Source organism: Vulpes lagopus, chromosome 11, assembly GCF_018345385.1.
Source record: "Vulpes lagopus strain Blue_001 chromosome 11, ASM1834538v1, whole genome shotgun sequence".
Taxonomy (NCBI): domain Eukaryota; kingdom Metazoa; phylum Chordata; class Mammalia; order Carnivora; family Canidae; genus Vulpes; species Vulpes lagopus.
The window spans coordinates 63770696-63774066 of record NC_054834.1 but is presented as its reverse complement, the minus strand read 5'-3'; the positions used below and the strand labels follow the sequence as shown (position 1 = coordinate 63774066).

The 3371-nt window shown below is 34.7% G+C and overlaps 1 pseudogene; it reads left to right on the top strand.

Moving 5' to 3' along the window:
- Positions 1-371: 371 nt before the first annotated feature.
- On the top strand, positions 372-1312 carry LOC121471995 (annotated as a pseudogene).
- The last annotated feature ends 2059 nt before the right edge of the window (positions 1313-3371 follow it).

The following is a 3371-nucleotide window of genomic DNA, read 5'->3' as shown; positions in this document are numbered from 1 at the left end:
GGTGTAGGAAAACACAACTGATTTTTGTGTTTTGGCCCAACCTCCCTACTTTCTTTCTTTCTTTCTTTCTTTCTTTCTTTCTTTCTTTCTTTCTTTCTTCTTTCTTTCTTTCTTTCTTTCTTTCTTTCTTTCTTTCTTTCTTTCTTTCTTTCTTTCTTTCTTTCTTCTTTCTTTCTTTCTTCTTTCTTTCTTTCTTTCTTTCTTTCTTTCTTTCTTTCTTTCTTTCTTCTTTCTTTCTTTTCCTTTTCTTAAATGAGAGAGAAAATGTGTATGAAAGTGAGGAGGATGGGCAGAGGGAGCAGGATTTAATGCATGAAATCTATTGATTATGATGATGTATCTATCCAGAATAGATTTCTAAATAAACCAGGATGGAAAAACACAATCTGACCATGCTCAATGAATTCATTCTCATGGGAATCACACATCATCCTGAGCTGCAGGCTCCATTATTTGGGCTCTTCTTTATCATCTATTTGATCTTGTGGTGGGCAACCTGGGCATGATCATCCTCACCAAAGTGGATGCCAGACTACAAACACCCATGTACTTCTTCCTCAAACACCTGGCATTTACTGACCTTGGTTATTCAACAACCGTGGGACCCAAAATGTTAGTAAATTTTATTGTGGATCAAAATACAATCTCCTATTATTTTTGAGCTATGCAACTAGCTTTCTTTCTTGTGTTTATCATCAGTGAACTTTTCATTCTGTCAGCTATGTCCTACATCCGCTACGTGGCCATCTGCAACCCGCTCCTCTACCCCGTCATCATGTCACAGAGGGTGTGTCAGGTGCTGGTGGCAATCCCTTATCTCTACAGCACATTTGTGTCTCTTCTAGTCACCATAAAGATTTTTAGTTCATTCTTCTGTGGCTACAATGTTGTCAATCATTTCTACTGTGACTGTCTCCCCTTGTTATCTTTGCTCTGCTCAAATTCACATGAAACTGAAATGATTATTCTTATCTTAGCTGGTTTTGATTTGATTTCATCCCTTCTGGTAGTTCTTGTGTCTTACCTACTGATCCTAGTAGCCATCATCAGGATGAACTCAGCTAAGGGTAGGCTCAAGGCTTTTTCCACCTGTGGGTCCCACCTGACAGTGGCCACAGTGTTCTATGGGACTTTGATATTTATGTATGTGCAACCTGAGTCCAGTCATTCCTTTGACACTGATAAAGTGGCGTCCATATTTTACACCCTCGTTATCCCCATGCTGAATCCCCTGATCTATAGTTTGAGGAACAAAGATGTAAAATATGCAGTGCAAACAATGTGGAAAAAACTATGCAATAATTTTTCTTAAAGTTGACATGCAATATGATCCCCCAAAATTAGGTTATGGGCTTCAAAATGTGTTCTGTATGTCTCTAGAAGGAATAATAGCAAACTCAGGTGAGTTCAACATACACTTAGAGGTTATCTAAGTGCCAGTCACACTTCTATGTGCTGTAAATACATTAGTATACAAAACAGGAAAAATATTTTCTTTTTTTTTGAGGGGAGGAGATATATTTTAAAAATAATAATAATTAGGTGCAATTTATAGGACAGTAGAATTGGTTAAGACACCATAAACCCTAAGAGTAAGTAGGAGAGTCTTACTACTAAGACTCTTACTAAGGGGCATGAAGAAGAATAGAAGGCACTAAAGGGGAGTTCAAATGATTCTTATGTTATTCTCAATTAATAGATTAAATCTCCCAGTGTCTGTTTGTGTATTTGTGCATGTGTGTAAGTATTTCTGTAAGCTCATTTTTCACTTTTAGCCTTTGTACTCTTCTTATTGGAATATGTTGAAATCAAACTTACTGTGATTTCAAGGAGGCTCAGTGTAGCACTATGGTTGGAAATCATCTGTCATGTGAATTTGCTCAAATACTCTAGTAACCTGTGGGTGATCTCAGGGTCCGGCTCTTCTCATCAGTGAGTTGCTTCCATATAGGAGCCCTAGAAAGCCTATTAACTCAACATATTTAGCAATTCAGTAACTTACAAGATTGGTGTAACATCTCTTTTGTCTTAATCAGTCCATTTCCCTATACCAGGGGAAATACAAATTAAGAGAGATTTTCTTGATTATAGTTAACAGTACTCCATTATATACTTTAAAGTTGCTAAGAGAGTAAATCTTATATGTTCTCATCACAAAAAAAAATGGTACTTATGAAACATGATGGAGACATTAGCTAATGCTAAAGTATAATCATATTGCAGTACATAAGTGTATCAAATCAACACATTGTACACTTTATACTTGTTATGTGTCATTAATACCTCAATAAAGCTGGGAGGAAAAAAAGATAAATTTCTTGAGGTCTCCAAATGAAGCGTCCAATATTTTATTTTTGATTTTATGTTTTATTGGGGTCTTTATTTCTAACTGCTTGTTTTAGTCTAATTCGATGGGTACAATTTCTTATTTCTGAAAAATAAGAATACTCATTAAAATTAGTTTTCTAATTGTTTTTTTATCTTTGAAAAAGAGGTCTATCCTATGTTAAATTTGGTTGGTTGCCTTTTTTTGGGGGGGGGGCTTTCCTCAATATTGGTTCATATAAAGATGTAAAAGATTTCTATTAGGGTACATTATTTCACTGCATGGATTTGATAATCTTTGCTAAGAAGCAAAAGGAGGTAATCCCGTAATTTGAGCTATACTATATTTCTAGTAAAAGTTTAGTAAAATATGCTACAACTTATAGAATATTATGTTAAAGCTTCTGGAAAACTTCCTTCTAACTCTTCTAAATTTTGAATGTTTTGTTTATTTTTAGCATATTTTGTTATTATTTACATCACAGAGATACTGGGCTGTTTCTCTGCCACTATCATGGAATAAAATTTTCTGTATAGTCAGTAAAATTTGAATAAAACTTATTCATTGGAATAAAAAACCCATCATATGTATATTTCTATGTAAGGATAATTCTTATTAAAGAGTTTATATCATTAATTCTTTAATTATTGAGAAGAAATATGTACTATGAAGTTTGCAACTATAAATATAAGAAAATATTTGCTTTCTAGGAGCAAACACTAGTTCTTGGTGGCTGCTAAAGTTATGAAAATGTCTAAAATAATAGTTCTGGTTATATACTTCCCCAAAATATCTTCAGTGAATAATTATGACTTTTGTAATAGGAGAAAATAAAACTCTCCAATATCTGGACTTGAAAAATATAAAATAACTCAACATAACTGACTATCCCATTTCTAAAATAAATCTTGTTAGGGTTCCCTGGTTGGCTCAGCGGTTCAGTGCCTGTCTTTGGCCCAGAGCATGATCCTGGAGTCCCAGGATCGAGTCCTGAATCAGGCTCCTGGCACGGAGTCTTGTTCTCTCTGTGTCTCTGTCTCTCTCT